General features: G+C 40.7%; 1 protein-coding gene and 1 pseudogene across 1 annotated transcript in view; one reads left to right on the top strand and one right to left on the bottom strand.

The window, feature by feature from the left end:
- Positions 1-12,068, bottom strand: part of CAP2 (cyclase associated actin cytoskeleton regulatory protein 2) — a 162,109-nt gene that overhangs the window by 53,967 nt on the left and 96,074 nt on the right.
- LOC112134117 (U2 spliceosomal RNA) lies at positions 1,717-1,821 on the top strand (annotated as a pseudogene).

The following is a 12,068-nucleotide window of genomic DNA, read 5'->3' as shown; positions in this document are numbered from 1 at the left end:
ATGGCTGCCAAAAATCAGTTTTAAATACCCTCCCTGGAGCTTCATTCTTTAGAAAGCAAACATCTCCTTCTTTGGGGGATTCTTTTCAGTCCAAATTCAAGACCTGATCAAAGGTTTGGCATCAGTTTCCCCAGAAGGCAGCTGATTTTTAATGATGGCAGAACTACTAAAAAAAGCATCCTAATTTTCTCCAACAATTTGCTAAGTCATAATTTTCTTAATGTAATGACATTTTTGAGAAAGGCCAGAATATCTGAATTGTTGATGATACCTGGCCCACTGCCCCAAGGGGAAAAAGAACCAGAAATTGTATATTTATAACGTTAGAGAGATTTATTAAGGCCATCTTTGTTTATCTCTAACTTCCCTAGAACAAACTCTAAAGTCTGAGGAGACAGAGTCTTCTGGAAGATACTTTATATTGGTTATCTGATGAAAGCATCATAAAGATTGAGAAAGTTTTCTTTTGCTTTAGTTTGGCAATTATGTGAAGAATTGTCATCATTAAGAAAAAAGCAATGTTGAGAGAACTAAGTACAACAGCTATTTGCACAACTCTAATAAACATTAGTGCTTTTATTCTGTGCCAATAGATTTCTCCTGTACTTTAAAGAAGTCTTATCTTCACCAGTTCATCCTGACTTTCAAGGCTGGAATCAAAAATAGAAGAGAACATTAGAGTGATGGTGTGACTTCCATCAAAACTGGAGCTTGTTGTGTGGGATGTCAGACGAAAAGTCAATGGGGGGTCTATGAGGTACTTCAACTTGTTTCAGTATTAAGCATATATTAGGCACACTCACTCAATACAGGCTAATTTGCACTGATGTCAATTAAAATTACATAATAGTTTTCCACTAAAGAAGGAGCTCATCTAAGAGGTGTCCTGGTTTTCTGTCAAGGGAGTGCATTGGTGGTAGCTCCCCGGATATGTCTAGCAGCTAGTGTGCTCTGCAATGACTTTTACATAGATGTCACTCAGATTACTTTTTGTTAACGTCTCACTGAGGTTTCTTTGATTCTCAATAATTTCTCAGAATTCGTGTGAAGATGAGCTGAACCTGCTCCCTGGCCTTCCCCTAGTTTCTGTGGCTTTGAAAGAAGGTGGAAAGGGCCAACAAGGAAGAGATGCATGAACAAACTGCACGTTTTCAGCAAACGTTTCCAAGGGTTATCTTAGCTGGATGTGACTGTACTTTGGAAGAGTATTTTAGGACTCCATGTCTTTATGACCCTAGCTTCTGCTTTAAAGTTGAAGAACTGAGTCCCGTTATCAGCTTCATCTCTGTTTAGCTCCCAAAGTAAGGGAATTGTTTTGCAAAAGTAAAATGAGTTTTATCAGCAAGCTTTGTAGAAACTTTACCCAAAAAGGAAAACCAGATTCCCACTCATGCTGTTTTGTAAGAGACGGCACAAACTCTGGGAGTTTGACCTCAAAGATGTATCACCGAGCAAAACAAAATAGGCCTGTTATTTCTGGAACCCATGGTTCTCATGAAGTTCTGTATCAGGTGGAAAATGGTTCAGTCATTGTTACTTCTTTTTAACGAATTTCTTTTTCTGATTATAAAAATCAATATATGCTCTTTGTGAAACACTGAAAAATACAGATGTAAAACATAAGTAAACAATAAACATTCTGCATTCCACCACATGGAAAAAAAAGCAGTGCTAAAAGTTGGTGTTCATTTTTTTTTCCTGTAGATGTAACTATTCATCGCTTCTCGGCCTTTTGGCTAAGATCAAGTGTAGATGTAATTACTGGAGATATTTTCAGAAATAATAATAATTACTTTTTAAGTAATGGCGATTCAAACCATCAAGAATGATTCTGAGAGTTTAATTCAAACAGTTCAATGAAAACAAACAAGCACACAAATAAAATCCCATCAGTACGTTCCTGGCGTGTACTGTGAGAACTCTATCATTTGAGAAAGAATGATTCCAAGGTAATGACATTTGCATTACCACTACAACTCAAACAAACTTAATAGCATTAGAGTAAAATTTTGAAAAAGGTTTGGGTTCCACCTACATTTAAAATTCCAAGAAAGCTCATATCAAGCAGTATGCATTAGTAAACCACACTACCAAATATTAATCATTATCACTTTGGCTTACGTGTTTTTGTGCAAAGTTTCACCAGTTTATTCCATTGGATACATGTGTGTATGTGTGTGAGTGCACAGCACGGAAAATATATGGAAAGATAGACATCAAAAAGTGTCAACATAGAACTTTTATTTAATTTTATTGGCTTATCTATATATTCTAAATCTTCTAACATGTATATACATTTCCTTTCTAATTAAGGGAAAAGTTTTAAAACATTTTAACCAGTTTCACACCTTCAAAAGTAGAAAATATGTCACATAGGGGCTGTTAAATTTGCATGTGTCACAAAATATTAAACCTTCCAATCAGGGAAGAAGCTTTAGGAAAACACATTCAGAAGTTGCCAGAATAAATTATACAGGTGAAGAAGAATAAAGTTTTCTCAAGCAAAGGTTATCCAAATCAGGAACAGTATTTCGGGAGGCTGAGGCGGGAGAATCGCTTGAACCCGGGAGGCGGAGCTTGCAGTGAGCCGAGATCGTGCCACTGCACTCCAGCCTGGCAACACAGCAAGACTCCGTCTCAAAAAATAAATAAATAAATAAATATATATATATATATTTGGACACACACATATATATTTGGACACATTCTAATAATTGAGGCAATTATTTTCACCATTTAAAGTCAGCAGCAATTTTTTACAAATGAGAAATGTTCAATTGAGTTAACTTTTGCTTTGGTGCAATTGTAGGTATTTCCCTTGGCTAGTTCCCTTCTTGTTGAGTCCCATTAAATAAAAATTTTTTACTGTCCAGGAATATTTTGGAGATTTCAGAATATGCCCATGGAGATATTTTCAGAAACACTTGTACAATTTAAACAATTTAAAATGTTTGCAAAACCTAGTGAGCACCACTCATGTACATGATTTTACAGCAGTTGCCATTATATTGAATAATAACAGATTCCTTGGGAAATATTTTTACATCTTTATAAGACTTAATGGTTCATATATATTCCTTATCTTAGGGTTGCTAAACTTTATGTTCCTTATATTCCTTATATACTATATTTGCTTTTATTTATTTATTTATTTATTTATGACAGAGTCTCACTCTGTCACCCAGGCTGAGTGCAGTGGTGCAATCTTGGCTCACTGCAGCCTCAATCTCCCAGGCTCAAGAGATCCTCCAGCCTCACCCTCCCAGGTAGCTGGAACCACAGGCATGTGCCACCAGCCCTGGCTAAGTTTTTGATTTTTTTGAGGAGACCGGGTCTCCCTATGTTGTGCCCAGGCTGGTCTTGAACTCCTGGGCTCAAGCAATCTTCCCACCCCAGCCTCTCAAAGTGCTGGGATTACAGGCGTGAGCCACCGTGCTCAAGCTATATTTGCTTATATTCTTTAAAAATCATTCTTCAAGAATATAAAACCTGGTGGCTTGGTCTTCCAGAGGATGCATTGCTTTGGATAGTTACATTGTCCTGGTATCTCAGAGAGAAGCTTTTTAACATGCATAAACTCCTACTTTATTTATTTATTTATTTTTGAGATGGAGTCTTGCTCTGTCACCCAGGCTGGAGTGCAATGGCGTGATCTCGGCTCACTGTAACCTCCACCTCCCGGGTTCAAGCGATTCTCCTGCCTCAGCCTCCTGAGTTGCTGGGATTACAGGCGTGTGCCACCATGCCCGGCTAATTTTTGTATTTTTAGTAGAGACGGAGTTTCACCATGTTGGTCAGGCTGGTTTCAAACTCCTGACCTCAAATGATCCGCCCGCTTCAGCCTCTCAAAGTGCTGGGATTACAGGCGTGAGCCACCGCGCCCAGCCCCTACTTTAATTTTTAATGCTAATCTTTCAACAATCTCATTGGCACATTTTTTTTTCAGTAACAGTTTTTGTTTTTAAAGCAAGCTGGCTGGGCGCGGTGGCTCACGCCTATAATCACAGCACTTTGGGAGGCCGAGGTGGGCGGATCACGAGGTCAGGAGATTGAGACCATCCTGGCTAACACGGTGAAACCCCACCTCTACTAAAGATACAAAAAAATTAGCCAGGTGTGGTGGCGGGAGCCTGTAGTCCCAGCTACTCAGGAGGCTGAGGCAGGAGAATGGCGTGAACCCAGGAGGCGGAGCTTGCGGTGAGCCGAGATTGTGCCACTGCACTCCAGCCTGGGCGACAGAGCAAGACTCCATCTCAAAAAAATACAAATAAATAAAATAAAATAAAACAAGCTATTTTAGACATACAGAAAAACATAATAATGATGACAGGCTCCCATTTATAATTTAATTTAATTTTTCATGGGGGCCCAGGATCATCATTACGATGCCCCTTTACTGACATCTTCAGGAGAACTAGAAAGGAAGCGATCTGGAGCCTGAGACGTAGAACTATTTAGATAAGACCTCCGGGGCAGAACTGAAGTTTGACATGAGATTGCTCTACTGCTCTATAAAGGTAGAACAATACACTTGCAGTTTCAAATTGGGCATTTTTAATACAATGCCTTTTCTGCAAAAGTGTTCAGCAAATCATAGGCTAAAAAGCCTTCTCTGAAGTCATTTTTGTACCCTTCAGATAGATAATAATCTACATTGTCATTATCAATATGTTTTAACTTGTCAGAATCATTCAAAGCCTTCTCTAGGATTTTGGGGCCACTGACACAATGAACAGTAGACTTTTTTTTTGTCACTTCCCATTTACTATTCTTTGTCTTTGCCATTGTTCACAGATGTGATTCCCATCTCTCATCATTTCTAGATTTTGTGCTGCAGAATTTGAGGGAGTGCTCACTCTAAAACCTACAAGTTATACATCAGAACAAGAACACAGTTCTGTTGACATGATGTGTGGGCCACAATTTTCTCTATGCTGTCAATGTTTGACACTTTTCCGAAGGATAGATTATGTGAGAGGAAAAGTCAAGTTGAATGGAAATGGAAATGTTTAACACAATGACCCAGGATGTTACAATAGCCTCACAATAGCTCATATCCTGAATCTTAATGCAACACCAGGGCTTGGGAGACCATAAAAACAGAACAAAATAAACAAACAAGAAAACCCTTCACATTAACTGTTCCCTCAGGTTGAGATTTATAGTTTTCATTATAGTTGTTCTGATAGATACTTGACTAGTAGTGCAAAAAGCTAACAGTCCAGTCAGAGAAAACATATCTTTTCCATTCATGCATCAGTGTGCAGCTAACTAATGAATATGGGAGACAGAGGAGGCTCTAGTGTATTTCCCTTGTATAAGGGGCCTTGACAACATGAGTTCCAGAAAATGCTGGATTCATGGCAGGGGCATGGGATTAGCTGAATTATTTGAGATCCAGGAAGGAAGTAGTGGATCAATACTAGGCAATGACAACAACATAGAAAATTGCTGCAGAGAGAAACCAGACGTTTTGGAGAGAAAATTAAGTTGAAAACCAAAGCTTAACCTAGTTGTCTACAACAAGTATAACAGAACAGATCAGGTGGCTAAGAAGATCTCATTTTGTGTTTTGTTCTTATTTCAGCTTACTGGTTCAGCTGAGAAGATACCAACTCTTACCCTATCAGGGAGGTTATCATCTGGCTTCTGACAGCGATAAATTTTATAATCACCTATAATTTCACTTTGTGAGATTCGGCACATAAAAGCTGAGGAGCAGAAGTTCTCACTTGTGCTTTACTTAAATCCAGAGAGACTTCACTAGTAATCCCTAGGGACAAACATTGGAGAAAACTGCTGAAACCATTTGAATTCATCAGCTTTATAAAATCTATGACAATGTAGAGTGATCAGAAATTAGTTCTTTGAAATAGCAAGAAAAAATTATTCTGAACTGCAATTCATTTTTCATTCTGTCAACATTTGATGTGCATTGACTATATGCCAAATACCATGCTGATTGGTTTTCATCTGTTGTCTCTACTTTCTAATGATAAATCTCAGTTTAAACTACCAAATCCACCATTTGAAGGTCCCAGCCCCGTCAACTGAATTTGCTGGGTCACTGTCTCTCTCCTCTTAAGTGGCCCATGGTAGAGGGATGGCCAGATCTTTTCTCTGAGATTCATTTACGTAGAACGTGGCTGACAGGATGTAAATCTACAGTTTCCACCTCAAACTCAGCAGATGCAAAGAATTTCAACAACTCCCCTGTGAGTGTTAAGATATCCCACAGGGTAGATGAGCCATTATTGTACCGAGTCACTGATACTTAGCTCCAATGATCCTTAATCGGAAACTGCTTTCTCTTTTAAGGGTAACATCATCTTCCTAAGATTCCATTGTTTGTTATTCTCAGGAGCAAACAGCCGGGAGTGGCGGCTCACACTTGTATTCTCAGCACTTTGGGAGGCTGAGGTGGGCAGATGGCTTGAACCCAGGAGTTTGAGACCAGCCTGGGCAATAGAGTGAGACCGCATCTTTACCAAAAAAAAAAAAAAGAAAAAACAGAGCAATGCATCCCATAGAGCACTAGCTCATTTGGAGAGCAGCTCAACATGAGCCGTGCTTCCTGGTCAACAGGGTTGGGAGGATTCTGCATATGGCACCCCCTCTTTTGGTGGCCCACAATTCACTTCAGAATACTGAACAAGATACTAAACAAACCTATTTAACTTTGCTTAACCTGATGTTTTTCAAGCTTTTTGATCCATGGAGCTTTTAATATCACCCAGTTTTCTAAGGAACTGGTATTCTGTGAACAGACCCAGGGAGATGCTGCTATAAGAGGCCTGTGGGGTAGCTTCAGGGTTTCATGGAGGCCTGCTGGGCTGCTTACCGTGTATTCATTTGCCCCTTCCTCTCTGGTTGTCTCACTTATAACCATGGAGATGCTTTTAAGGGCATTTAACAGAGGTAAAGCAGCCTGTTTTCCCTCACTTACCACACACACACACACACACACACACACACACACACAGCAGTTGCTTTCAGGAGCTATAAACATCTCTGGATGGGCTGCTGGCATAGCCATCCCCCCACTGCACTGGGATCCTGTCCTCTGTTGCTGTCTTTTCTGCAGGTCATTTGTTGGCCAGCCCTGTCCTCACTTCTAACAACTCCCACCATTGACAGTTACAGTCTCTTTCCTGTCCTTTCTCTGTATTTTCTTGCTTTCTCTTTCACGCACCTAAACTTGTGTGAAAAAGCAGGCTTTTTAAGGAAAAAAGCCACTAAACTGCAGTCTTTTTCTTTTGCAGCACACACTCATGGCCAATGACCTTTCATCTTCGAGTCTTGAGCTGAGATGCTTCTTTGTTGTCCAAGGGGGATTTTTGGCCACTTCCAAGTCCAGAGGAGTCCCATAGCTCCGTATGCCATAAATCCCATAGATTCCAAGTCTTATCAGTGCTTGTAGACAGCTGAGCCTGGATTTTGACATTGACCCCAAAGGGAAAGTGTGGCTAACGGTGTGTATAAATCCAGCATGAAACGTGATGTACAACCAGAACTACTTTCTATGAGGCATGTGCTGGAAGGACCATTCTTTGATTTTTGACTCAGTTCTTAGATGTAAAGCTTATAAATCATGACTGTGTAATAAAATGAAGACAATTTTGCTCACTATTATCAGTAAAGAGAGTTATTTTGCCACCTGCTGGTTCATTTGTTTCTTCATTTATTCAATAAATATATACTGGTGACTTTTATGTGCCAGAGCTGGTCGAGGTGCTGGGGTACAGCAGTAAACAATACAGACAGCACTCTGATGTCCCTGCCCTCTTTTGTTTAAGTGGCAAGGGGCATGTATTAGTCAGGGTTCTCCAGGGAAACACAACGAATAGGATGTGTTTATTTATTTATTTATGACAAGGATTTGGCCCATGTGATTATGGAGGCTGACAAGTCCCAAGATCTGCAGTCAGCTGGCTGGAGACCCAGGAGAGCCAGTGGTGTAAGTTCCAGTCCAAGTCTGAAGGCTGGCAGGCTGGAGATCCAGGAAGAGCCAATGATCTTTCAATTCGAGTCCAAAGGCAGGGGACAAAACAAAACAAAACAAAACAAAACAAAACAAAAAACCCAATTTCCCAGCTCAAAGGCTGTCAGTAAGAATTCTCTCTTACTTAAGAGAGGGTCAGACTTTTGTTCTATTCAGGCCTTCAACTGATTGGATGAGGCACTCCAACTGATTGGGAAGCGCAATCTACTTTACTCAGTCTACCAATTTAAATGTTAATCTCATCCAAAAACACCCAGAATAATACTCAACCAAGTATCTGGAAACCCCAGGGCCCAGTCAAGTCGATACATAAAATTAACCATCACAGGAGGAGACAGACCCAGAGAAATAATTATAATAAATAACTAAATTATATAGCATGTTAACTGTTAAAAACCATACAGGGAAAAAGGTAGGACCTAGTGAGGAGGATCAGAAATATATATGGGGGGGTGGGTTCCCATTTAAAATAGGATGGCCAGTGCAGGTCTCATTGAGAAGGTGGCATTTGAATAAATATCTGGAAGTGGCATTAGCCATGTAGACATCTGGAGGAAGGGCTCCCCAGAGAGAGGAAACGGCCACTACAAAGATCACAAGGTAGGAATGTGCCTCCAGTGTTTAAGGAGCAAGCAGACCCGTGTAGCTGGAATGGAGCGACTGAGGGAGAAAGGGCCAAGGTTTGAAGTCAGAGAGAAAATGACAGGGTGTTGGGGCACCAATCATGGGAGCTGCTGAAAGGATTTTGGCTGTTATCCTGAATGAAGCGGAGATCGCCATGGAGTTCTGAGCAGAGGAATAACGTGATGTGGTTTTCTTTTCTAAGGATCGCTCTGGCTGCTGTATTGAGAATAGATTATTGGAGGGTAAACGCAGAACTAGGGACATCGTATCCGAGACTACTGCAATAATTCCGACAAGAGATGAAGGCAGCTCAGGCCAGAGTGAATGTAGTGGAGATTGTGAAAAGTAGATTTTAGACCGGATGTGGGGTATCAAAGCAAATGAGGAGTCAGGAATGACTCCTTGGTCTCTGACCTGAACAACTAGAAGGATGGAGTTGCCATCAACTGAGATGGGGGAAATGGCAGAAGGAGCAGGCTTTAGCGCAAAGACCAGGAATTCCAATTTAGACATACTGTTTCGGCTGCCCTCAACCAGGTGTTCCCAGGGGCCACAACTGATGAGTAATATCTGCAGTGCAGCTGCGATGGGCTTGCTGTTTTTTTTTTTCCCCCCCCTCAGCTCAGTTCCTTTCTGGTCTCCACTCCTCAGTGTGTCTTTGCTTGGGAGCATCTTCTCACATTTTCAATCCAGTACACATGATTCATAAATGTGCTATATGTTCCTGTATTCAGTACAATTCAGTTCCAATTCAGCACAACACAATGTATACATGCTCTGTTCCTCACCTACAAGAACGGCGCTTCTGGCCCTCAATCAGCCAGGGGTGAGCTCTGTATTGTTTCTCTCCTGGGGTTGACTTGTGCTGAGTCATTCACTCTGGCCAGCAGCAAAAGTCTGTGAGACAGTCAGCCTCCATTATGGGTACAGTCTGTGGTTGGCGGTAAAATTATTTTTGTTTAATTTCCCAGGTCAATTACTCATTATATCCTAAAACTTGTTGGCCTGTAGAGAGAAACAGCCTTTAGCCTTGGTTTCATCTCTATCGTATTTTAACAAATTGAAGTGAGAGAGATGTGCACTATTTACAGTGGCTTATTTGGGTTATATGAGTGGATGCTGGTGGTCTAGCTTGCATTTTTATACTAAACATAGTGTCATGTAACAGGAATGAATGAACAAGGGAATGAATACACAAACTAACACTGAAGTGACAAAAATTAAGCTTCTGAAAAGTCCAATCTGATCTGGGTAAATGAGAAATAAAATGTACCTCTCTAAAGATGGTAATAGTTTACCTTGTTTTGATACAGATTTTTTATTCATAAATAAAATGATCAGATATTGTCTTTTATGTCCTCCTCTGTTTTCCTTCATAAACATTTTTTTCTGCCTGATGTCCACTAACTCTGACCTCATGTTTTCTTGTTCTTTTTATCTGTTATAATATTTATTGGGCACCTACTAGGTGCCAGGCATAGTCCTAGGGACTTGAGATACATAAGTGGGGAAAACGGGTCTTTCCTTTGGGGTTTACAAGCAGTAAACAGACAGTAAACAACAGACATATTAAAGATATCGTACTATGAAAAAAAGGAGTGAAGCAGTACAAAGGGGTCAGAGGAGCAGGGGAGATTTTATTAATGTAAAAAAGGCTTATGTGAAAATATTTAGCTGACTACAATGTTTGACTGAACATTTGGTTGATGCTGTTTGACCCAGCCAGCCTGTCACATGCTAGCAGCTGATCAGAAGGGAGTATGGAACATCAATGAGGAGAAATCACGAAGTGGACAGGGATAAAATCTGCTTTTCCCCCCAACTGGCTGACCTGAATTCAGCCACGCATAGGCTAAAGTTCACTTTCAATTCCAGCCACTTTGGACGCCGGCACGTAGTCCAGGATATAATATGCCTGCTGCTGATTGGTAGCACAGAATAAAGGCTGCCAGCTGCAGTTTCATGTTCCTGCTGGACCCTCTGGTGCCTCACCAGTCTTGTTTTTCTCTTTCAGTTACCTTCCCTCAGTTCTGCTCCTTCTGACTTCCAGCCCATAGACTTACTTGTGTTTTGATTTTTTTTTTGGTGACCCCAAAATACAAAGTTAAAATCAAAATACACGCACCCCACCACTGGCAAACATCACAAGAAGTTGGGAAATTTATAGAGAGAAAAAATAGACAACCATTTCCCATGGTTGATTATAGAAGATTTCTCTGAGTTTCTAAGATGTACCTTTCCAGCATCACACATGGGTACTGCAAAGTACAAAACACAGTTCCTGCAAAGACCAGTAAGGTCAAACCCTTTCCTTCCTCCTGGCACATTAAGTACTCCTTCCAGAATAAACACAGGGACAAGGCTGGGGCCAAGAGCAGCTGAACTGGATAGACAATGGGATTTATTTGGTCCTCATCAGCAGGTCATGCGAGGAAGCCCGCAGAAATCTGTGAGAGTCCTGTGGGATGACTATCATCTTAAGATCAGTTTGTGGGGAGGGAAGAAATGAAAATTTCCTGATTGCTTACTATAAATCAGGCACTGTACTTTGTATTCTATATATTATGTAAACATCATAAAACTTTGGTGGAAACATTAGCATTATTATCCCTGTTTTATGAGTGAGGGAACAAGATCAAGAAATACTTAGTAACTTGCCCAAGATCATCTGGCTAGAACTGAGATTTGGACCCAGATATGTCTGGCTCCCACAGCTAATACTCTTAGGCAAAACAAAAAAAGCATTGGCTTCGGAACAGGAAACATCTGGGTTTAAACCGTATCGTTCACACTAGTCCGAGCCCCAGTATTCTTCGTATGTCATCTGTAAGGTTCTGATGACGATTACATAAGACAGTATGTGCATCATGTCTGACACATGATAGAGGACTAAAAATGACAGCTGCTATTATTGTAATTATTCAAGCAATTTTACTGACCTCAAATACTGAAGAAAAAGCATATCATGGATAGCTGGACAAAATGGAATAGTTATTGCTGAGTTAAACACTGTAGCTGATGAAAGAACTGAGAACACGGTGCCCACAATATGCGGTAAGAAGGACATGCTTACAATGCAGGCCCTTTTGAATGGGGTGGAAACTTAGGTCATCTCTTTTTGAGAATCTCAGGCAATTTACTTACGTGACTCTGGGACATACTGGAAAAGGTGGAGAACAGATGGGGCACCCTGACAATCTCTGGGGCATTGGGGGACAGTCCTTAGGAAAAGCTGTTCAAGTTCAATGCAAGGGTGCTAGAAGAACCCCAGGATCAGAAACTCACATTTCTGGGGCATGATGTTAATGACACTGAGTTTCTCAAGGCAGAAGAAGAATGAAAGAGAAACAGATTTCTTTTAGTAGCACACGTCCTCTGGTTTACCCAGTGGAGCTATGGGCACAGCCTGAAGACTTTACTTGCATGGGAAACAGACATGTCA

Source organism: Pongo abelii, chromosome 5 (assembly GCF_028885655.2).
Source record: "Pongo abelii isolate AG06213 chromosome 5, NHGRI_mPonAbe1-v2.0_pri, whole genome shotgun sequence".
Lineage (NCBI taxonomy): Eukaryota > Metazoa > Chordata > Mammalia > Primates > Hominidae > Pongo > Pongo abelii.
Note: the sequence above shows the minus strand (reverse complement) of the source record. Positions and strands in the feature narration are given on the sequence as shown.